At 58.1% G+C, this 24,762-nt stretch overlaps 1 pseudogene; it reads left to right on the plus strand.

Moving 5' to 3' along the window:
• LOC139255435 (flavin-containing monooxygenase 5-like) overlaps positions 1 to 23,574 on the plus strand; it is a 45,678-nt pseudogene extending 22,104 nt beyond the window's left edge.
• The last annotated feature ends 1,188 nt before the right edge of the window (positions 23,575 to 24,762 follow it).

Below are 24,762 nucleotides of genomic sequence, written 5' to 3' on the forward strand. Positions count from 1 at the left end.
TCTCAGAGGGTTGTAAATCTGTGGAACTCGCTGCCTCAGAGAGCTGTGGAAGTCGGGACATTGAATATATTTGAGACCGAGATAGATGGATTTTAGAGCGATAAGGGAGTGAAGGGTTATGGGGAGCGGGCAGGGTTTAAGACAGAGATAGACAGTTCCTTAACCGATAAGGGGGCGGGCAGGGAAGTGGAGCTGGGTCCATGATCGGGTCAGCCATGATCGTATTAAATGGCGGAGCAGGCTCGAGGGGCCGAATGGCCGAGTCCTGCTCCTATTGCTGGTGGTAACAGGCCTTAAGGAGAGGGGAAATTTCGGGGGGGTTGTTCAGCGCACTGATTACCTCTCTGTTTTCCCCCCCCGTTGAAGAATTTTCAGTCAACACCCCATGGTTAATGACGATCTCCCGAATCGCATCATCTCTGGGACGGTGATGGCTAAACCCAATGTCAGGCGTTTCACGGAGACGGCCGCAGTGTTTGAGGACGGCAGCGTTGAAGACGTTGACCATGTGGTCTTCGCCACGGGGTACACCTTTGCGTACCCCTTCCTGGACGGCTCCATCTTGTCGGTCAACAGGAACCAGGTCTCTCTGTTTCCACCGCGCCTGGAACGACCGACATTGGCCGTGGTAGGCCTCATCCAACCACTGGGGGCGATAATGCCCATCTCAGAACTTCAGGCTCGCTGGGCCACCCGCGTCTTCAAAGGTACGGCATCGCCAGCACCGGGAGTCCCTGGGAATCGAGGAAGACTTGCTCCCACTCTAACACGAGTTCTCGGGTTGACTGAACAGTCCAATACGAGAGCCACAGACCCTGTCACAGGGTGGGACAGATAGACGTTGAGGGAAGGGGAGGGTGGGACTGGTTTGCCGCACGCTCCTTCCGCTGCCTGCGCTTGATCTCTGCATGCTCGCAATTGGCGACGAGACTCGAGGTGCTCGGCGCCCTCCCGGATGCACTTCCTCCACTCCGGGCGGACTGGTCTTTGGGCCAGGGACTCCCAGGTGTGGGTGGGGATGTTGCACTTTATCAGGGAGGTGTGTCCCTTGTAACGTTTCCTCTGCCCACGTTTGGCTCGCTTGCCCGTGAAGGAGTTCCGAGTCGAGCGCTCGCTTTGGGAGTCTCGTGTCTGGGGGGCATGCGGACAATGTGGCCCCGCCCAGCGGAGCTGGTCGAGTGTGGTCAGTGCTTCGATGCTGGGGATGTTGGGCCTGGTCCAGGACGCTAACGTTGGTGCGTCTGTCCTCCCGGGGGATTTGCAGGATCTTGCGGAGACAGCGTTGGTGGTATTTCTCCAGCAACTTGAGGTGTCTACTGTCCATGGTCCATATCTCTGGGCCATACAGGAGGCTGGGTATTACTACAGCCCTGTAGACCATGAGCTGGGTGCTGGGGGTGAGATACCTACTGTACATGGTCCATGTCTCTGAGCCATACAGGAGGTGGGTATCACTACAGCCCTGTAGGCCATGAGCTGGGTGCTGGGGGTGAGATACCTACTGTACATGGTCCATGTCTGTGAGCCATACAGGAGGGTGGGTATCACTACAGCCCTGTAGACCATGAGCTGGGTGCTGGGGGTGAGATACCTACTGTACACGGTCCATGTCTCTGGGCCATACAGGAGGGCGGGTATTACTACAGCCCTGTAGACCATGAACTGGGTGGTGGGGGTGAGATACCTACTGTACATGGTCCATGTCTGTGAGCCATACAGGAGGGTGGGTATTACTACAGCACTGTAGACCATGAGCTGGGTGCTGGGGGTGAGATACCTACTGTACATGGTCCATGTCTGTGGGCCATATAGGAGGGTGGGTATTACTACAGCCCTGTAGACCATGAGCTGGGTGCTGGGGGTGAGATACCTACTGTACATGGTCCACGTCTCTGAGCCATACAGGAGGGTGGGTATTACTACAGCCCTGTAGACCATGAGCTGGGTGCTGGGGGTGAGATACCTACTGTACATGGTCCATGTATCTGAGCTATACAGGAGGTGGGTATCACTACAGCCCTGTGGACCATGAGCTGTGTGCTGGGGGTGAGATACCTACTGTACACGGTCCGTGTCTCTGGGCCATACAGGAGGGCGGGTATCACTACAGCCCTGTAGACCATGAGCTGTGTGCTGGGGGTGAGATACCTAATGTACATGGTCCATGTCTCTGGGCCATACAGGAGGCTGGGTATTACTACAGCCCTGTGGACCATGAGCTGTGTACTGGGGGTGAGATACCTACTGTACATGGTCCATGTCTCTGGGCCATACAGGAGGTGGGTATCACTACAGCCCTGTAGACCATGAGCTGGGTGCTGGGGGTGAGATACCTAATGTACATGGTCCATGTCTCTGGGCCAGACAGGAGGCTGGGTATTACTACAGCCCTGTGGACCATGAGCTGTGTACTGGGGGTGAGATACCTACTGTACATGGTCCATGTCTCTGGGCCATACAGGAGGTGGGTATCACTACAGCCCTGTAGACCATGAGCTGGGTGCTGGGGGTGAGATACCTACTGTACATGGTCCATGTCTCTGGGCCATACAGGAGGGTGGGTATTACTACAGCCCTGTAGACCATGAGCTGGGTGCTGGGGGTGAGATACCTACTGTACATGGTCCATGTCTGTGAGCCATACAGGAGGGTGGGTATTACTACAGCACTGTAGACCATGAGCTGGGTGCTGGGGGTGAGATACCTACTGTACATGGTCCATGTCTGTGGGCCATATAGGAGGGTGGGTATTACTACAGCCCTGTAGACCATGAGCTGGGTGCTGGGGGTGAGATACCTACTGTACATGGTCCACGTCTCTGAGCCATACAGGAGGGTGGGTATTACTACAGCCCTGTAGACCATGAGCTGGGTGCTGGGGGTGAGATACCTACTGTACATGGTCCATGTATCTGAGCTATACAGGAGGTGGGTATCACTACAGCCCTGTGGACCATGAGCTGTGTGCTGGGGGTGAGATACCTACTGTACACGGTCCGTGTCTCTGGGCCATACAGGAGGGCGGGTATCACTACAGCCCTGTAGACCATGAGCTGTGTGCTGGGGGTGTGATACCTAATGTACATGGTCCATGTCTCTGGGCCATACAGGAGGCTGGGTATTACTACAGCCCTGTGGACCATGAGCTGTGTACTGGGGGTGAGATACCTACTGTACATGGTCCATGTCTCTGGGCCATACAGGAGGTGGGTATCACTACAGCCCTGTAGACCATGAGCTGGGTGCTGGGGGGTGAGATACCTAATGTACATGGTCCATGTCTCTGGGCCAGACAGGAGGCTGGGTATTACTACAGCCCTGTGGACCATGAGCTGTGTACTGGGGGTGAGATACCTACTGTACATGGTCCATGTCTCTGGGCCATACAGGAGGTGGGTATCACTACAGCCCTGTAGACCATGAGCTGGGTGCTGGGGGTGAGATACCTACTGTACATGGTCCATGTCTCTGGGCCATACAGGAGGGTGGGTATTACTACAGCCCTGTAGACCATGAGCTGGGTGCTGGGGGTGAGATACCTACTGTACATGGTCCATGTCTCTGGGCCATACAGGAGGTGGGTATCACTACAGCCCTGTAGACCATGAGCTGGGTGCTGGGGGTGAGATACCTACTGTACATGGTCCATGTCTCTGGGCCATACAGGAGGGTGGGTATTACTACAGCCCTGTAGACCATGAGCTGGGTGCTGGGGGTGAGGTACCTACTGTACATGGTCCATGTCTCTGGGCCATACAGGAGGGTGGGTATCACTACAGCCCTGTAGACCATGAGCTGGGTGCTGGGGGTGAGGTACCTACTGTACATGGTCCATGTCTGTGGGCCATACAGGAGGGTGGGTATCACTACAGCCCTGTCGACCATGAGCTGGGTGCTGGGGGTGAGATACCTACTGTACATGGTCCATGTCTCTGGGCCATACAGGAGGGTGGGTATCACTACAGCCCTGTCGACCATGAGCTGGGTGGTGGGGGTGAGATACCTACTGTACATGGTCCATATCTCTGAGCCATACAGGAGGGTGGGTATCACTACAGCCCTGTCGACCATGAGCTGGGTGGTGGGGGTGAGATACCTACTGTACATGGTCCATGTCTCTGGGTCATACAGGAGGGTGGGTATCACTACAGCCCTGTAGACCATGAGCTGGGTGGTGGATTTGCGGGCCTGGTCTTCGAACACTCTTTTCCTCAGGCGGCCGAAGGCTGCACTGGTGCACTGGAGGCGGTGTTGGATCTCGTCATCGATGTCGGCTCTTGTTGATAAGAGGCTCCCAAGGTCTGGGAAATGGTCCACGTTGTCCAGGGCCGCGCCCTATTGCCGGTGAACACGATCGCAAGTGAGCAGAGATTGAGCAGGCTAGGTCCATATGCTCCAGATCTCAGAGCCAATCTCATATCGATACATATCCACGGCGTAACTATGCCCGCCTGTTTCCCACCTCTGTAACATCGCCCGCCTCCGCCCTCTGCCGCAGCTCTTCCGCTGCTGAAGCCCTCATCCGTGCCTCTCTCCCCTCCAGACTTGACCGTTACAATGCACTCCTGGCTGGCCTCCCACGTTTTACCCGACGTAAACTCGAGGTGTTCCAAAACTCGGCTGCTCCCGTGTCCGAACTCGCACCCAGTCCCGCTCACCCATCACCCTCTGTGCTCACTGACACCGTGTCCTAACACACACCCAGTCCCGCTCACCCATCACCCCCTGTGCTCACTGCCCCGTGTCCTAACTCACACCCAGTCCCACTCACCCATCACCCCCTGTGCTCACTGACCCCGTGTCCGAACTCGCACCCAGTCCCGCTCACCCATCACCCTCTGTGCTCACTGACACCGTGTCCTAACTCACACCCAGTCCCACTCACCCATCACCCACTGTGCTCACTGTCCCTGTGTCCTAACTCACGCCCAGTCCCGCTCACCCATCACCCACTGTGCTCACTGTCCCTGTGTCCTAACTCACGCCCAGTCCCACTCACCCATCACCCCCTGTGCTCACTGCCCCGTGTCCTAACTCACACCCAGTCCCGTTCACCCATCACCCCCTGTGCTCACTGCCCCCGTGTCCTAACTCACACCCAGTCCCACTCACCCATCACCCGCTGTGCTCACTGCCCCGTGTCCTAACTCACACCCAGTCCCGTTCACCCATCACCCCCTGTGCTCACTGACCTGTGTCCTAACTCAAGCCCAGTCCCACTCACCCATCACCCCCTGTGCTCACTGCCCCGTGTCCTAACTCACACCCAGTCCCGTTCACCCATCACCCCCTGTGCTCACTGCCCCCGTGTCCTAACTCACACCCAGTCCCACTCACCCATCACCCGCTGTGCTCACTGCCCCGTGTCCTAACTCGCACCGAGTTCCACTCACCCATCACCCCCTGTGCTCACTGCCCCGTGTCCTAACTCACACCCAGTCCCACTCACCCATCACCCCCTGTGCTCACTGCCCCGTGTCCTAACTCACACCCAGTTCCACTCACCCATCACCCCCTGTGCTCACTGCCCCCGTGTCCTAACTCACACCCAGTTCCACTCACCCATCACCCACTGTGCTCACTGACCCCAAGTCCTAACTCACACCCAGTCCCACTCACCCATCACCCGCTGTGCTCACTGACCCCGTGTTCTAACTCACACCCAGTCCCACTCACCCATCACCCCCTGTGCTCACTGACCCCGTGTCCTAACTCACACCAGTCCCACTCACCCATCACCCCCTCTGCTCACTGACCCCGTGTCCTAACTCACACCCAGTCCCACTCACCCATCACCCCCTGTGCTCACTGACCCGTGTCCTAACTCACACCCAGTCCCACTCACCCATCACCCCCTGTGCTCACTGCCCCGTGTCCTAACTCACACCCAGTCCCACTCACCCATCACCCCCTCTGCTCACTGACCCCGTGTCCTAACTCACACCCAGTCCCACTCACCCATCACCCCCTGTGCTCACTGACCCATGTCCTAACTCACACCCAGTCCCACTATCCCATCACCCCCTGTGCTCACTGACCCCGTGTCCTAACTCACACCCAGTCCCACTCACCCATCACCCCCTGTGCTCACTGACCCCGTGTCCAAACTCACACCCAGTCCCACTCACCCATCACCCCCTCTGCTCACTGCCCCATGTCCTAACTCACACCCAGTCCCACTCACCCATCACCCCCTGTGCTCACTGACCCGTGTCCAAACTCACACCCAGTCCCACTCACCCATCACCCCCTGTGCTCACTGACCGACATTGGCTCCCGGTTAAGCAACGCCTCAATTTCACAATTCCCCATCCGTGTTTACAAATCCCTCCATGGCCCCTCGCCCCCTCCCTATCTCTGTAACCTCCTCTAGCCCCACAACCCCCCGAGATCTCTGCGCTCCTCTAATTCTGCGTTCTTGACCATCCCTGATTATAATCGCTCCACCATCGGTGGCCGTGCCTTCTGTTGCCTGGGCCCCAAGCTCTGGAACTCCCTCCCTAAACCTCTCCTCCTCTCGACCTCTCTCTCCTCCTTCAAGATGCTCCTTAAAACCTCCCTCTTTGGTCATATGCCTTAATTTCCTCTGTGGCTTCATTCTTCTTCGAAGTGCTGCCCCGTGATCTTTTACATCCAGCTGAGAGGGCAGTCGGGGCCTCGGTTTAAGGTCTCATCCGAAAGACGGCCCCTCCGACAGTACGGCGCTCTCTCAGTACTGCCCCTCCGACAGTACGGCGCTCTCTCAGTACTGCCCCTCCGACAGTACGGCGCTCTCTCAGTACTGCCCCTCCGACAGTACGGCGCTCTCTCAGTACTGCCCCTCCGACAGTGCGGCATTCCCTCAGTACTGCCCCTCCGACAGTGCGGCACTCCCTCAGTACTGCCCCTCCGACAGTACGGCACTCCCTCAGTACTGCCCCTCCGACAGTACGGCGCTCTCTCAGTACTGCCCCTCCGACAGTACGGCACTCCCTCAGTACTGACTCTCCGACAGCACAGTACGTCACTCCCTCAGTACTGCCCCTCCGACAGTACGGCGCTCCCTCAGTACAGCCCCTCCGACAGTACGGCACTCCCTCAGTACTGCCCCTCCGACAGTACGTCACTCCCTCAGTACTGCCCCTCCGACAGTACGGCGCTCCCTCAGTACTGCCCCTCCGACAGTACAGCACTCCCTCAGTACTGCCCCTCCGACAGTACGTCACTCCCTCAGTACTGCCCCTCCGACAGTACGTCACTCCCTCAGTACTGCCCCTCCGACAGTGCAACACTCCCTCAGTACTGACTCTCCGACAGCACAGTACGTCACTCCCTCAGTACTGCCCCTCCGACAGTACAGCACTCCCTCAGTACTGCCCCTCCGACAGTACGTCACTCCCTCAGTACTGCCCCTCCGACAGTACGTCACTCCCTCAGTACTGCCCCTCCGACAGTGCAACACTCCCTCAGTACTGACTCTCCGACAGCACAGTACGTCACTCCCTCAGTACTGCCCCTCCGACAGTACGTCACTCCCTCAGTACTGCCCCTCCGACAGTGCAACACTCCCTCAGTACTGACTCTCCGACAGCACAGTACGTCACTCCCTCAGTACTGCCCCTCCGACAGTGCGGCACTCCCTCAGTACTGCCCCTCCGACAGTACAGCACTCCCTCAGTACTGCCCCTCCGACAGTACGGCACTCCCTCAGTACTGCCCCTCTGACAGTACGTCACTCCCTCAGTACTGCCCCTCCGACAGTACGGCTCTCCCTCAGTACTGCCCCTCCGACAGTACAGCACTCCCTCAGTACTGCCCCTCCGACAGTACGTCACTCCCTCAGTACTGCCCCTCCGACAGTACGGCGCTCTCTCAGTACTGCCCCTCCGACAGTACGGCACTCCCTCAGTACTGACTCTCCGACAGCACAGTACGTCACTCCCTCAGTACTGCCCCTCCGACAGTACGGCGCTCCCTCAGTACAGCCCCTCCGACAGTACAGCACTCCCTCAGTACTGCCCCTCCGACAGTACGTCACTCCCTCAGTACTGCCCCTCCGACAGTACGGCGCTCCCTCAGTACTGCCCCTCCGACAGTGCAACGCTCCCTCAGTACTGCCCCTCCGACAGTACAGCACTCCCTCAGTACTGCCCCTCCGACAGTACGTCACTCCCTCAGTACTGCCCCTCCGACAGTACGTCACTCCCTCAGTACTGCCCCTCCGACAGTGCAACACTCCCTCAGTACTGCCCCTCCGACAGTACGCCTCCCTCAGTACTGCCCCTCCGACAGTACGTCACTCCCTCAGTACTGCCCCTCCGACAGTACGTCACTCCCTCAGTACTGACTCTCCGACAGCACAGTACGTCACTCCCTCAGTACTGCCACTCCGACAGTACAGCACTCCCTCAGTACTGCCCCTCCGACAGTACGGCGCTCCCTCAGTACTGCCCCTCCGACAGTACGTCACTCCCTCAGTACTGTCCCTCCGACAGTACGGCTCTCCCTCAGTACTGCCCCTCCGACAGTACAGCACTCCCTCAGTACTGCCCCTCCGACAGTACGTCACTCCCTCAGTACTGCCCCTCCGACAGTACGTCACTCCCTCAGTACTGCCCCTCCGACAGTACGTCACTCCCTCAGTACTGACTCTCCGACAGCACAGTACGGCACTCCCTCAGTACTGCCCCTCCGACAGTACGTCACTCCCTCAGTACTGCCCCTCCGACAGTACGTCACTCCCTCAGTACTGTCCCTCCGACAGTACGTCACTCCCTCAGAACTGCCCCTCCGACAGTACGTCTCTCCCTCAGTACTGCCCCTCCGACAGTGCGGCATTCCCTCAGTACTGTCCCTCCGACAGTACGTCACTCCCTCAGAACTGCCCCTCCGACAGTACGTCTCTCCCTCAGTACTGCCCCTCCGACAGTACGTCACTCCCTCAGTACTGCCCCTCCGACAGTACGTCACTCCCTCAGTACTGCCCCTCCGACAGCACAGTACGGCACTCCCTCAGTACTGCCCCTCCGACAGCGCAGTGCGGCACTCCCTCAGTACTGCCCCTCCGACAGCACAGTACGGCACTCCCTCAGTACTGCCCCTCCGACAGCGCAGTACGGCACTCCCTCAGTACTGCCCCTCCGACAGTAGAGTACGGCACTCCCTCAGTACTGCCCCTCCGACAGTACGGCACTCCCTCAGTACTGCCCCTCCGACAGTACGGCACTCCCTCAGTACTGCCCCTCCGACAGCGCAGTGCGGCACTCCCTTAGTACTGCCCCTCCGACAGTACGGCACTCCCTCAGTACTGCCCCTCTGACAGTACGGCACTCCCTCAGTACTGCCCCTCCGACAGTACGGCACTCCCTCAGTACTGCCCCTCCAACCGCACAGTACGGCACTCCCTTAGTACTGCCCCTCTGACAGCGCAGTGCGGCACTCCCTCAGTACTGCCCCTCCGACAGCGCAGTCCGGCACTCCCTCAGAACTGCCCCTCCGACAGTACATTACGACACTCCCTCAGAACTGCCCCTCCGACAGTACATTACGGCACTCCGTCAGTACTGCCCCTCCGACAGTACGGCACTCCCTCAGTACTGCCCCTCCGACAGCACAGTACAGCACTCCCTCAGTACTGCCCCTCCGACAGTACGGCACTCCCTCAGTACTGCCCCTCCGACAGCACAGTACGGCACTCCCTCAGTACTGCCCCTCCGACGGTACGGCACTCCCTCAGTACTGCCCCTCCGACAGCACAGTACGGCACTCCCTCAGTACTGCCCCTCCGACAGCACAGTACGGCACTCCCTCAGTACTGCCCCTCCGACAGTATGGCACTCCCTCAGTACTGCCCCTCCTACAGCACAGTACGGCACTCCCTCAGTACTGCCCCTCCGACAGTACGGCGCTCCCTCAGTACTGCCCCACCGACAGTACGGCACTCCCTCAGTACTGCCCCTCCGACAGTACAGCACTCCCTCAGTACTGCCCCTCCGACAGTACGGCGCTCCCTCAGTACTGCCCCTCCGACAGTACGGCACTCCCTCAGTACTGACTCTCCAACAGCATAGTACGGCACTCCCTCAGTACTGCCCCTCCGACAGTGCGGCACTCCCTCAGTACTGCCCCTCCGACAGTGCGGTGCTCCCTCAGTACTGCCCCTCCGACAGTGCGGTGCTCCCTCAGTACTGCCCCTCCGACAGTGCGGTGCTCCCTCAGTACTGCCCCTCCGACAGGTCTAATGGTACCCTTGGTGCTGTTACTGTGCCAATGGATAGAAGTCCCATAGCATTTAGACTTGGGGTTTGGGAAAACTGGTTTACCATGTGGTAGAATATAGTTTGAATATTGTGATTAATGTTGCAGGTGTTGAAAGACTACCTTCCATGTCCGACATGTTGTCAGACATAAAAGACAAAAAAGATACGATGGCAGACAGGTATGCAAGTTATACAACCTACTCGTATCACCAGTAACAAGCACCTGCATTTATATAACGTTTCACAGGAGTGTTAAGAGACCAATACCCCCTGTGTTCACTGACCCTGTGTCCTAACTCATACCCAGTCCCACTCACCCATCACCCCCTGTGCTCACTGCCCCGTGTCCTAACTCACACCCAGTCCCACTCACCCATCACCCCCTGTGCTCACTGACCCCGTGTCCTAACTCACACCCAGTCCCACTCACCCATCACCCCCTGTGCTCACTGACCCCGTGTCCTAACTCACACCCAGTCCCACTCACCCATCACCCTCTGTGCCCCGTGTCCTAACTCACACCCAGTCCCACTCACCCATCACCCCCTGTGCTCACTAACCCTGTGTCCTAACTCACACCCAGTCCCACTCACCCATCACCCCCTGTGCTCACTGCCCCGTGTCCTAACTCACACCCAGTCCCACTCACCCATCACCCCCTGTGCTCACTGACCCCGTGTCCTAACTCACACCCAGTCCCACTCACCCATCACCCCCTGTGCTCACTGCCCCGTGTCCTAACTCACACCCAGTCCCACTCACCCATCACCCCCTGTGCTCAATGACCCCGTGTCCTAACTCACACCCAGTCCCACTCACCCATCACCCCCTGTGCTCACTGCCCACGTGTCCTAACTCACACCAAGTCCCACTCACCCATCACCCGCTGTGCTCACTGACCCCGTGTCCTAACTCACACCCAGTCCCACTCACCCATCACCCCCTGTGCTCACTGACCCCGTGTCCTAACTCACACCCAGTCCCACTCACCCATCACCCCCTGTGCTCACTGACCCCGTGTCCTAACTCACACCCAGTCCCACTCACCCATCACCCCCTGTGCTCACTGCCCCGTGTCCTAACTCACACCCAGTCCCACTCACCCATCACCCCCTGTGCTCACTGACCCCGTGTCCTAACTCACACCCAGTCCCACTCACCCATCACCCGCTGTGCTCACTGACCCCGTGTCCTAACTCACACCCAGTCCCACTCACCCATCACCCCCTGTGCTCACTGACCCCGTGTCCTAACTCACACCCAGTCCCACTCACCCATCACCCCCTGTGCTCACTGACCCCGTGTCCGAACTCACACCCAGTCCCACTCACCCATCACCCCCTGTGCTCACTGACCCATGTCCTAACTCACACCCAGTCCCACTCACCCATCACCCCCTGTGCTCACTGACCCGTGTCCTAACTCACACCCAGTCCCACTCACCCCTCACCCCCTGTGCTCACTGCCCCGTGTCCTAACTCACACCCAGTCCCACTCACCCATCACCCCCTGTGCTCACTGACCCTGTGTCCGAACTCACACCCAGTCCCACTCACCCATCACCCCCTGTGCTCACTGACCCGTGTCCTAACTCACACCCAGTCCCACTCACCCATCACCCCCTGTGCTCACTGACCCATGTCCTAACTCACACCCAGTCCCACTCACCCATCACCCCCTGTGCTCACTGACCCGTGTCCTAACTCACACCCAGTCCCACTCACCCCTCACCCCCTGTGCTCACTGACCCCGTGTCCTAACTCACACCCAGTCCCACTCACCCATCACCCCCTGTGCTCACTGCCCCGTGTCCTAACTCACACCCAGTCCCACTCACCCATCACCCCCTGTGCTCACTGACCCTGTGTCCGAACTCACACCCAGTCCCACTCACCCATCACCCCCTGTGCTCACTGACCCCGTGTCCTAACTCACACCCAGTCCCACTCACCCATCACCCCCTGTGCTCACTGACTCCGTGTCCTAACTCACACCCAGTCCCATTCACCCATCACCCCCTGTGCTCACTGCCCCGTGTCCTAACTCACACCCAGTCCCACTCACCCATCACCCCCTGTGCCCCGTGTCCTAACTCACACCCAGTCCCACTCACCCATCACCCCCTGTGCTCACTGCCCCGTGTCCTAACTCACACCCAGTCCCACTCACCCATCACCCACTGTGCTCACTGACCCCGTGTCCTAACTCACACCCAGTCCCGCTCACCCATCACCCGCTGTGCTCACTGCCCCGTGTCCTAACTCGCACCCAGTCCCACTCACCCATCACCCCCTGAGCTCGCTGATCCCGTCTCCTAACTCACACCCAGTCCCACTCACCCATCACCCCCTGTGCTCACTGCCCCGTGTCCTAACTCACACCCAGTCCCACTCACCCATCACCCCCTGTGCTCACTGTCCCCGTGTCCTAACTCACACCCAGTCCCACTCACCCATCACCCCCTGTGCTCACTGACCCCGTGTCCTAACTCACACCCAGTCCCACTCACCCATCACCCCCTGTGCTCACTGACCCCGTGTCCTAACTCATACACAGTCCCACTCACCCATCACCCCCTGTGCTCACTGCCCCGTGTCCTAACTCACACCCAATCCCACTCACCCATCACCCCCTGTGCCCCGTGTCCTAACTCACACCCACTCCCACTCACCCATCACCCCCTGTGCTCACTGCCCCGTGTCCTAACTCACACCCAGTCCCACTCACCCATCACCCCCTGTGCTCACTGCCCCGTGTCCTAACTCACACCCAATCCCACTCACCCATCACCCCCTGTGCCCCGTGTCCTAACTCACACCCAGTCCCACTCACCCATCACCCACTGTGCTCACTGACCCCGTGTCCTAACTCACACCCAGTCCCGCTCAGCCATCACCCGCTGTGCTCACTGCCCCGTGTCCTAACTCGCACCCAGTCCCACTCACCCATCACCCCCTGAGCTCGCTGACCCCGTCTCCTAACTCACACCCAGTCCCGCTCACCCATCACCCTCTGTGCTCACTGCCCCGTGTCCTAACTCACACCCAGTCCCACTCACCCATCACCCACTGTGCTCACTGACCCCGTGTCCTAACTCACACCCAGTCCCACTCACCCATCACCCCCTGTGCTCACTGACCCCGTGTCCTAACTCACACCCAGTCCCACTCACCCATCACCCCCTGTGCTCACTGTCCCCGTGTCCTAACTCACACCCAGTCCCACTCACCCATCACCCCCTGTGCTCACTGTCCCCGTGTCCTAACTCACACCCAGTTCCACTCACACATCACCCCCTGTGCTCACTGCCCCGTGTCCTAACTCACACCCAGTCCCACTCACCCATCACTCACTGTGCTCACTGACCCCGTGTCCTAACTCTCACCCAGTCCCGCTCACCCATCACCCCTGTGCTCACTGCCCCGTGTCCTAACTCACACCCAGTCCCACTCACCCATCACCCCCTGTGCTCACTGACCCCGTGTCCTAACTCACACCCAGTCCCACTCACCCATCACCCCCTGAGCACACTGCACCCGTGTCCTAACTCACACCCAGTCCCACTCACCCATCACTTCCTGTGCTCACTGACCCCGTATCCTAACTCACACCCAGTCCCACTCACCCATCACTCCCTGTGCTCACTGCCCCGTGTCCTAACTCACACCCAGTCCCACTCACCCATCACCCGCTGTGCTCGCTACCCCGTGTCCTAACTCACACCCAGTCCCACTCACCCATCACCCCCTGTGCTCACTGCCCCGTGTCCTAACTCACACCCAGTACCACTCACCCATCACCACCTGTGCTCACTGACCCCGTGTTCTAACTCACACCCAGTCCCACTCACCCATCACCCCATGTGCTCACTGACGCGTGTCCTAACTCACACCCAGTCCCACTCACCTATCACCCCCTGTGCTCACTGACCCCGTGTCCTAACTGGCACCCAGTCCCACTTACCCATCACCCCCTGTGCCCCGTTTCCTAACTCACACCCAGTCCCACTCACCCATCACCCCCTGTGCTCACTGCCCCGTGTCCTAACTCACACCCAGTCCTACTCACCCATCACCCACTGTGCTCACTGACCCCGTGTCCTAGCTCACACCCAGTCCCACTCACCCATCACCCTCTGTGCTCACTGACCCCGTGTCCTAACTCACACCCAGTCCCACTCACCCATCACCCCCTGTGCTCACTGACCCCGTGTCCTAACTCACACCCAGTCCCACTCACCCATCACCCCGTGTGCTCACTGTCCCCGTGTCCTAACTCACACCCAGTCCTACTCACCCATCACCCACTGTGCTCACTGACCCCGTGTCCTAGCTCACACCCAGTCCCACTCACCCATCACCCTCTGTGCTCACTGACCCCGTGTCCTAACTCACACCCAGTCCCACTCACCCATCACCCCCTGTGCTCACTGACCCCGTGTCCTAACTCACACCCAGTCCCACTCTCCCATCACCCCCTGTGCTCACTGACCCCGTGTCCTAACTCACACCCAGTTGAACTCACCCATCACCCCGTGTGCTCACTGCCCCGTGTCCTAACTCACACCCAGTCCCACTCACCCATCACCCCCTGTGCCCCGTGTCCTAACTCACACCCAGTCCCACTCACCCATCACCCCCTGTGCTCACTGTCCCTGTGTCCTAACTCACACCCAGTCCCACTCACCCATCACCCCCTGTGCTCACTGTCCCCGTGTCCTAACTCACACCCAGTCCCACTCACCCATCACCCCCTGTGCTCACTGCCCCATGTCCTAACTCACACCCAGTCCCACTCACCCATCACCCCCTGTGCTCACTGCCCCATGTCCTAACTCACACCCAGTCCCACTCACCCATCACCCACTGTGCTCACTGCCCCGTGTCCTAACTCACACCCAGTCCCACTCACCCATCACCCCCTGTGCTCACTGACCCCGTGTCCTAACTCATACACAGTCCCACTCACCCATCACCCCCTGTGCTCACTGCCCCGTGTCCTAACTCACACCCAATCCCACTCACCCATCACCCCCTGTGCCTCGTGTCCTAACTCACACCCACTCCCACTCACCCATCACCCCCTGTGCTCACTGCCCCGTGTCCTAACTCACACCCAGTCCCACTCACCCATCACCCCCTGTGCTCACTGCCCCGTGTCCTAACTCACACCCAATCCCACTCACCCATCACCCCCTGTGCCCCGTGTCCTAACTCACACCCAGTCCCACTCACCCATCACCCCCTGTGCTCACTGCCCCGTGTCCTAACTCACACCCAGTCCCACTCACCCATCACCCACTGTGCTCACTGACCCCGTGTCCTAACTCACACCCAGTCCCGCTCACCCATCACCCGCTGTGCTCACTGCCCCGTGTCCTAACTCGCACCCAGTCCCACTCACCCATCACCCCCTGAGCTCGCTGACCCCGTCTCCTAACTCACACCCAGTCCCGCTCACCCATCACCCTCTGTGCTCACTGCCCCGTGTCCTAACTCACACCCAGTCCCACTCACCCATCACCCACTGTGCTCACTGCCCAGTGTCCTAACTCACACCCAGTCCCACTCACCCATCACGCCCTGTGCTCGCTGCCACGTGTCCTAACTCACACCCAGTCCCACTCACCCATCACCCACTGTGCTCACTGACCCCGTGTCCTAACTCACACCCAGTCCCACTCACCCATCACCCCCTGTGCTCACTGACCCCGTGTCCTAACTCACACCCAGTCCCACTCACCCATCACCCCCTGTGCTCACTGTCCCCGTGTCCTAACTCACACCCAGTCCCACTCACCCATCACCCCCTGTGCTCACTGTCCCCGTGTCCTAACTCACACCCAGTTCCACTCACACATCACCCCCTGTGCTCACTGCCCCGTGTCCTAACTCACACCCAGTCCCACTCACCCATCACTCACTGTGCTCACTGACCCCGTGTCCTAACTCTCACCCAGTCCCGCTCACCCATCACCCCTGTGCTCACTGCCCCGTGTCCTAACTCACACCCAGTCCCACTCACCCATCACCCCCTGTGCTCACTGACCCCGTGTCCTAACTCACACCCAGTCCCACTCACCCATCACCCCCTGAGCACACTGCACCCGTGTCCTAACTCACACCCAGTCCCACTCACCCATCACTTCCTGTGCTCACTGACCCCGTATCCTAACTCACACCCAGTCCCACTTACCCATCACTCCCTGTGCTCACTGCCCCGTGTCCTAACTCACACCCAGTCCCACTCACCCATCACCCGCTGTGCTCGCTACCCCGTGTCCTAACTCACACCCAGTCCCACTCACCCATCACCCCCTGTGCTCACTGCCCCGTGTCCTAACTCACACCCAGTCCCACTCACCCATCACCACCTGTGCTCACTGACCCCGTGTTCTAACTCACACCCAGTCCCACTCACCCATCACCCCATGTGCTCACTGACGCGTGTCCTAACTCACACCCAGTCCCACTCACCTATCACCCCCTGTGCTCACTGACCCCGTGTCCTAACTGGCACCCAGTCCCACTTACCCATCACCCCCTGGCACCCAGTCCCACTTACCCATCACCCCCTGTGCCCCGTTTCCTAACTCACACCCAGTCCCACTCACCCATCACCCCCTGTGCTCACTGCCCCGTGTCCTAACTCACACCCAGTCCTACTCACCCATCACCCACTGTGCTCACTGACCCCGTGTCCTAGCTCACACCCAGTCCCACTCACCCATCACCCTCTGTGCTCACTGACCCCGTGTCCTAACTCACACCCAGTCCCACTCACCCATCACCCCCTGTGCTCACTGACCCCGTGTCCTAACTCACACCCAGTCCCACTCTCCCATCACCCCCTGTGCTCACTGACCCCGTGTCCTAACTCACACCCAGTTGAACTCACCCATCACCCCCTGTGCTCACTGCCCCGTGTCCTAACTCACACCCAGTCCCACTCACCCATCACCCCCTGTGCCCCGTGTCCTAACTCACACCCAGTCCCACTCACCCATCACCCCCTGTGCTCACTGTCCTTGTGTCCTAACTCACACCCAGTCCCACCCTCCCATCACCCCCTGTGCTCACTGTCCCCGTGTCCTAACTCACACCCAGTCCCACTCACCCATCACCCCCTGTGCTCACTGCCCCATGTCCTAACTCACACCCAGTCCCACTCACCCATCACCCCCTGTGCTCACTGCCCCATGTCCTAACTCACACCCAGTCCCACTCACCCATCACCCACTGTGCTCACTGCCCCGTGTCCTAACTCACACCCAGTCCCACTCACCCATCACCCCCTGTGCTCACTGACCACGTGTCCTAACTCACACCCAGTCCCACTCACCCATCACCCCCTGTGCTCACTGACCCAGTGTCCTAACTCACACCCATCCCACTTACCCATCACCCACCGTGCTCACTGCCCCGTGTCCTAAATCGCACCCAGTCCCACTCACCCTTCACCCTCTGTGCTCACTGCCCCGTGTCCTAACTCACACCCAGTCCCACTCACCCATCACCCCCTGTGCTCACTGCCCCGTGTCCTAACTCACACCCAGTCCCACTCACCCATCACCCCCTGTGCTCACTGAACCAGTGTCCTAACTCACACCCAGTCCCACTCACCCATCACCCGCTGTGCTCACTGCCCCGTGTCCTAACTCACACCCAGTCCCACTCACCCATCACCCCCTGTGCTCACTGACCACGTGTCCTAACTCACACCCAGTCCCACTCACCCATCACCCCCTGTGCTCACTGACCCCGTGTCCTAACTCACACCCAGTCCCACTCACCCATCACCCCCTGTGCTCACTGCCCCGTGTCCTAACTCACACCCAGTCCCACTCACCCATCACCCCCTGTGCTCGCTGCCCCGTGTCCTAACTCACACCCAGTCCCACTCACCCATCACCCCCTGTGCTCACTGCCCCGTGTCCTAACTCACACCCAGTCCCACTCACCCATCACCCCCTGTGCTCGCTGCCCCGTGTCCTAATTCACACCCAGTCCCACTCACCCATCACCCCCTGTGCCCACTGACCCGTGTCCTAACTCACACCCAGTCCCACTCACCCATCACCCCCTGTGCTCACTGACCCCGTGTCCTAACTGGCACCCAGTCCCACTTACCCATCACCCCCTGGCACCCAGTCCCACTTACCCATCACCCCCTGTGCCCCGTGTCCTAACTCACACCCTGTCCCACTCACCCATCACCCCCTGTGCTCGCTGCCCCGTGTCCTAACTCACACCCAGTCCCAATCACCCATCACTCCTTGTGCTCACTGACCCCGTGTCCTAACTCACACCCAGTCCCACTCACCCATCACCCCCTGTGCCCACTGACCCGTGTCCTAACTCACACCCAGTCCCACTCACCCATCACCCCCTGTGCTCACTGACCCCGTGTCCTAACTGGCACCCAGTCCCACTTACCCATCACCCCCTGGCACCCAGTCCCACTTACCCATCACCCCCTGTGCCCCGTGTCCTAACTCACACCCTGTCCCACTCACCCATCACCCCCTGGCACCCAGTCCCACTTACCCATCACCCCCTGTGCCCCGTGTCCTAACTCACACCCAGTCCCACTCACCCATCACCCCCTGTGCTCACTGACCCCGTGTCCTAACTCACACCCAGTCCCACTCACCCATCACCCGCTGTGCTCACTGACCCCGTGTCCTAACTCACACCCAGTCCTACTCACCCATCACCCACTGTGCTCACTGACCCCGTCTCCTAGCTCACACCCTGTCCCACTCACCCATCACCCTCTGTGCTCACTGACTACGTGTCCTAACTCACACCCAGTCCCACTCACCCATCACCCCCTGTGCTCACTGACTCCGTGTCCTAACTCACACCCAGTCCCACTCTCCCATCACCCACTGTGCTCACTGACCCCGTGTCCTAACTCACACCCAGTTGAACTCACCCATCACCCCGTGTGCTCACTGCCCCGTGTCCTAACTCACACCCAGTCCCACTCACCCATCACCCCCTGTGCCCCGTGTCCTAACTCACACCCAGTCCCACTCACCCATCACCCCCTGTGCTCACTGTCCCTGTGTCCTAACTCACACCCAGTCCCACTCACCCATCACCCCCTGTGCTCACTGCCCCATGTCCTAACTCACACCCAGTCCCACTCACCCATCACCCACTGTGTTCACTGCCCCGTGTCCTAACTCACACCCAGTCCCACTCACCCATCACCCCTGTGCTCACTGCCCCGTGTCCTAACTCACACCCAGTCCCACTCACCCATCACCCACTGTGCTCACTGACCCCGTGTCCTAACTCACACCCAGTCCCGCTCACCCATCACCCGCTGTGCTCACTGCCCCGTGTCCTAACTCGCACCCAGTCCCACTCACCCATCACCCCCTGTGTTCACTGCCCCGTGTCCTAACTCGCACCCAGTCCCACTCACCCATCACCCCCTGAGCTCGCTGACCCCGTCTCCTAACTCACACCCAGTCCCACTCACCCATCACCCCCTGTGCTCGCTGACCCCGTGTCCTAACTCGCACCCAGTCCCACTCACCATCACCCCCTGTGCTCGCTGACCCCGTGTCCTAACTCGCACCCAGTCCCACTCACTCATCACCCCCTGTGCTCACTGACCCCGTGTCCTAACTCACACCCAGTCCCGCTCACCCATCACCCCCTGTGCTCACTGCCCCGTGTCCTCACTCACACCGAGTCCCGCTCACCCATCACCCCCTGTGCTCACTGACCCCGTGTCCTAACTCACACCCAGTCCCGCTCACCCATCACCCCCTGTGCTCACTGACCAACATTGGCTCCCGGTTAAGCAACGCCTCAATTTCACAATTCCCCATTTTTACAAATAGCTCTATGGCCCCTTGCCCCCTCCCTATCTCTGTAACCTCCTCCAGCCTCTACAATTCTCATCCTCCTGTTCAAATCCCCCCCTCACCCCCTCCCGATCTCTGTAACATCCTCCAGCCCCTACAATTCTCATCCTCCTGTTCAAATCCCTCCCTCGCCCCCTCCCGATCTCTGTAACCTCCTCCAGCCCCTACAATTCTCATCCTCCTGTTCAAATCCATCCCTCGCCCCCCTCCCTATCTCTGTAACCTCCTCCAGCCCCTACAATTCTCATCCTCCTGTTCAATTCCCCCCCTCACCCCCTCCCGATCTCTGTAACATCCTCCAGCCCCTACAATTCTCATCCTCCTGTTCAAATCCCTCCCTCGCCCCCTCCCGATCTCTGTAACCTCCTCCAGCCCCTACAATTCTCATCCTCCTGTTCAAATCCCTCCCTCACCCCCTCCCGATCTCTGTAACCTCCTCCAGCCCCTACAATTCTCATCCTCCTGTTCAAATCCCTCCCTCACCCCCTCCCTATCTCTGTAACCTCCTCCAGCCCCTACAATTCTCATCCTCCTGTTCAAATCCCTCCCTCACCCCCTCCCGATCTCTGTAACCTTCTCCAGCCCCTACAATTCTCACCCTCGTAGAAAGATACAAACATAGAAAATAGGTGCAGGAGCAGGCCATTCGGCCCTTCGAGCCTGCACCACCATTCAATATGATCATGGGCTGATCATTCCCTCAGTACCCCACTCCTGCCTTCTCTCCACACCCCCTGATCCCTTTAGCCGTAAGGGCCACATCTAACTCCCTTTTGAATACATCTAATGAACTGGCCCCCAACAACTTTCTGTGGTAGAGAATTCCACAGGTTCACAATTTTCTGAGTGAAGAAGTTTCTCCTCATCTCGGTCCTAAATGGCTTACCCCTTATCCTTAGACTGTGAGCCCTGGTTCTGGACTTCCCCAACATCGGGAACATTCTTCCTGCATCTAACCTGTCCAGTCCCGTCAGAATTTTATATGTTTCTCTGAGATCCCCCTTTCATCCTTCTAAATTCCAGTGAATATAAGCCCAGTCGATCCAGTCTTTCTTCATATGTCAGTCCTGCCATCCCGGGAATCAGTCTGGTGAACCTTCGCTGCACTCCCTCAATAGCAAGAATGTCCTTCCTCAGATTAGGAGACCAAAACTGTACACAATACCCAAGGTGTGGTCTCACCAAGGCCCTGTACAACTGTAGTAAGACCTCCCTGCTCCTATACTCAAATCCTCTCGCTATGAAGGCCAACATGCCATTTGCCTTCTTCACCGCCTGCTGTACCTGCATGCCAACTTTCAATGACTGATGTACCATGACACCCAGGTCTCGTTGCACCTCCCCTTTTCCTAATCTGCCGCCATTCAGATAATATTCTGCCTTCCTGTTTTTGCCACCAAAGTGGATAACCTCACATTTATCCACATTATACTGCATCTGTCATGTATTTGCCCCACTCACCTAACCTGTCCAAGTCACCCTGCAGCCTCTTAGCATCCTCCTCACAGCTCACACCGCCACCCAGCTTAGTGTCATCTGAAAACTTGGAGATATTACACTCAATTCCTTTGTCTAAATCATTGATGTATATTGTAAATAGCTGGGGTCCCAGCACTGAGCCCTGCGGTACCCCACTAGACTTGGCCTGGAGGGCGTTCCACGGGTCAGTCCCGTGCAATAAATTTTTAAGTCGGTTCATGGGCTCCCAGGGCCGCCGGCAATTTCTGCGGTCTGGAAGAGTCCGTGTTCCACGTTTGAATTGAATGCGCGAGGTTGCAGCCCCTGTTCCAATATTTGAAGGGGCTGCTCCTGAAATTCTGCTTGCGTTTCAGTCCCACTCTCCTGATCTGTGGGCACCCTGTGCGGAGGGGAGCGGGTAGGTCCGAGGGCCTCCTCGTAGGACTGCTCCTGGGCACGGCCAAGGGGGCCATCAGCCGGTCCAGGCAGCGGGTGGTCGAGGGAGTTGTTCGGTCCGACTGCCTGCCTCTCTTCCGCGGTTACATCCGGTCCAGGGCGTCCCTGGAGATGGAGCACGCGGTGTCCACCGGTACGCTCGCGGCCTTCCGCGGGAGGTGGGCGCCGGAGGGACTGGAGTGCATCATCACCATGCCCGAGTGTAACGTAGCCAAGTTTGCTGACGATACAAAGATGGGAGGAAAAGCAATGTGTGAGGAGGAGACAAAATCTGCAAAAGGACACAGACAGGCTCAGTGAGTGGGCAAAAATTTGGCCGATGGAGTATAATGTGGGAAAGTGTGAGGTCATGCACTTTGGCAGAAAAAAAGCTCAAAGAGCAAGTTATTATTTAAATGCAGAAAGATTACAAAGTGCGGCAGTACAGCGGGACCTGGGGGTTACTTGTCCATGAAACACAAAAGGTTAGTATGCAGGTACAGCAAGTGATCAGGAAGGGCCAATGGTATCTTGGCCTTTATTGTAAAGGGGATGGAGTATAAAAGCAGGGAAGTCTTGCTCCAGTTATACAGGGTATTGGTGAGGCCACACCTGGAGTACTGCGTGCAGTTTTGCTCTCCGTATTTACGAAAGGATATACTTTGCTTTGGAGGCAGTTCAGAGAAGGTTCACTCAGTTGATTCCGGGGATGAGGGAGTTGACTTATGAGGAAAGGTTGAGGAGGTTGGGTCTCTACTCATTGGAATTGAGAAGAATGAGAGGTGATCTTATCGAAACGTATCAGATTATGAGGGGGGCTCGACAAGGTGGATGCAGAGAGGATGTTCCCACTGATGGGGGAGACTAGAACTAGGGGGCATGGTCTTAGAATAAGGGGCCGCCCATTTAAAACTGAGATGAGGAGGAATTTCTTCGCTCAGAGGGTTGTAAATCTGTGGAATTCGCTGCCTCAGAGAGCTGTGGAAGCCGGGACATTGAATATATTTAAGACAGAGATAGACAGTTCCTTAACCGATAAGGGGGCGGGCAGGGAAGTGGAGCTGGGTCCATGATCGGATCAGCCACGATGGTATTAAATGGCGGAGCAGGCTCGAGGGGCCGAATGGCCCACTCCTGCTCCTATTTCTTATCTTCTGATGCATTTAGGCGGTGGCTGTTGTTAAGTTTTGCGTTTGCTTTTTTTCCGGCTCAAGGTATGTCAGCTCCCAGAGGCACACCATTCAAGTGGACTACGTCAGCTACATGGTCGAGTTGGCTCATCAGATCGGAGTGAACCCCGATCTCCGGGGGCTCGTCCTGCGCGACCCGCGATTGGCTTATCAGGTCTTCTTCGGCCCATGCACGCCATGTCAGTTCCGCCTGGGCGGGCCGGGGAGCTGGCCCGGAGCCCGGGAGACCATCCTGACCCAGTGGGATCGGGCCCTCGCCCCGACAAAGACACGCACCGTGGTGGGAGGGCACCCTGAGGGCAGGCTGCCGCTTCTGCTGAAGTTGCTAGCCCTCTTCCTCGTGGTCGCGGCTCTGTGCTTTCTTCTCTGAGCGCGGAGGAAGGCAGTGCGTCATGCACGGGGATCAGTGCTGGGGCTTCGGCTATTTACTCCATATATATATATATATAAGCAATTTGGATGAGGCAACCAAATAGAAACATCGACCACAGGGATCAGTGCTGGGGCTCCGGCTATTTACTATATATATATATATATAAGCAATTTGGATGAGGGAACCAAATAGAAACATAGAAACATAGAAAATAGGTGCAGGAGTAGGCCATTCGGCCCTTCGAGCCTGCACCGCCATTCAATGAGTTCATGGCTGAACATGCAACTTTAGTACCCCCTTCCTGCTTTCTCGCCATACCCCTTGATCCCCCGAGTAGTAAGGACTTCATCTAACTCCCTTTTTGAATATATTTAGTGAATTGGCCTCAACAACTTTCTGTGGTAGAGAATTCCACAGGTTCACCACTCTCTGGGTGAAGAAGTTTCTCCTCATCTCGGTCCTAAATGGCTTACCCCTTATCCTCAGACTGTGAGCCCTGGTTCTGGACTTCCCCAACATTGGGAACATTCTTCCTGCATCTAACCTGTCTAACCCCGTCAGAATTTTAAACGTTTCGATGAGATCCCCTCTCATTCTTCTGAACTCCAGTGAATACAAGCCCAGTCGATCCAGTCTCTCCTGATATGTCAGTCCCGCCATCCCGGGAATCAGTCTGGTGAACCTTCGCTGCACTCCCTCAATAGCAAGAATGTCCTTCCTCAGGTTAGGAGACCAAAACTGTACACAATACTCCAGGTGAGGCCTCACCAGGGCCCTGTACAACTGTAGCAACACCTCCCTGCTCCTGTACTCAAATCCCCTCGCTATGAAGGCCAACATGCCATTTGCCTTCTTCACCACCTGCTGTACCTGCATGCCAACCTTCAATGACTGATGTACCATGACACCCAGGTCTCGATGCACCTCCCCTTTTCCTAATCTGTCACCATTCAGATAATAATCTGCCTTCCTGTTTTTGCCACCAAAGTGGATAATCTCACATTTATCCACATTATACTTCATCTGCCAAGCATTTGCCCGCTCACCTAACCTGTCCAAGTCACCCTGCAGCCTCTTAGCATCCTCCTCGCAGCTCACACCACCACCCAGCTTAGTGTCATCTGAAAACTTGGAGATACACAGGGATCAGTGCTGGGGCCTCCGATATTTACAATCTCCATGTGT

This window comes from Pristiophorus japonicus, unplaced genomic scaffold, assembly GCF_044704955.1.
Source record: "Pristiophorus japonicus isolate sPriJap1 unplaced genomic scaffold, sPriJap1.hap1 HAP1_SCAFFOLD_603, whole genome shotgun sequence".
In the NCBI taxonomy this organism is placed as follows: Eukaryota; Metazoa; Chordata; class Chondrichthyes; family Pristiophoridae; genus Pristiophorus; species Pristiophorus japonicus.